The sequence below is a fragment of the Chinchilla lanigera genome, unplaced genomic scaffold, assembly GCF_000276665.1.
Source record: "Chinchilla lanigera isolate Chin_1 unplaced genomic scaffold, ChiLan1.0 scaffold00068, whole genome shotgun sequence".
NCBI classification, from domain to species: Eukaryota; Metazoa; Chordata; class Mammalia; order Rodentia; family Chinchillidae; genus Chinchilla; species Chinchilla lanigera.
The window spans coordinates 10,654,089-10,654,825 of record NW_004955469.1 but is presented as its reverse complement, the minus strand read 5'-3'; positions in this window follow the sequence as shown (position 1 = coordinate 10,654,825).

Here is a 737-nt window from a genome sequence, read left to right as displayed (position 1 = left end):
CATGTGAATTGTCTGTGGCTGTTTTTTGATCCCCCCCCTCTAGGTTTTTGGTCAATTCAGTCTTATGAGCATATTCAGTTCTATATTATTTTGCTTTACGAAATATTGGATAATGAATAAAACACTGCAAAAGATCTAGATGGTATCTTTCTCGAAAGAGGGCTGCTTCCTTTTTAGCAGCAGAGGAGCAGTGACTCATTTACAGTTTCCTGAGGCTAGTTTATTTCAGTATTACCCACAATCAGAAAATGGCCATGATGGAGTCTGAATAGAAATCCTGGTGTAATATAATCTATTATTAGAAATTAATACAGAAATCTTGGTGTAATAATAATCTAACTTGGCAGGGCTTGAACTCTGAATTCAGAAGGCACTAAAGACTTCAAGGTCTCTACGTAGTTCATGCCTTTCCTAGATTTAAGTTTCAAACTACTTTTAGACTCCCACCTTTCCTGCCCAGTAAGGTTAGATTGCCACTTTGTGTTTGGAATCTCTGCCCCTGTATCACAATCTGGAATATGCCTCCAGGAAAAAAGAGCCAGGGTGACAAGTGAGCTCACATACTGTATGCTTCCTTTCTGTCAAATGTCAAAAGCTCTCCAGAATTTTCTGGGTTGGTTGCTCTTCAACAATGGACTGGCTGCTCAAGGAAGAATAGAGAGGTACCTAAAATGTGATTATTGGCTATACACTACAAAGTCAGGTAAATGCTCAAAAAATCTGGAGGAATACCTTGC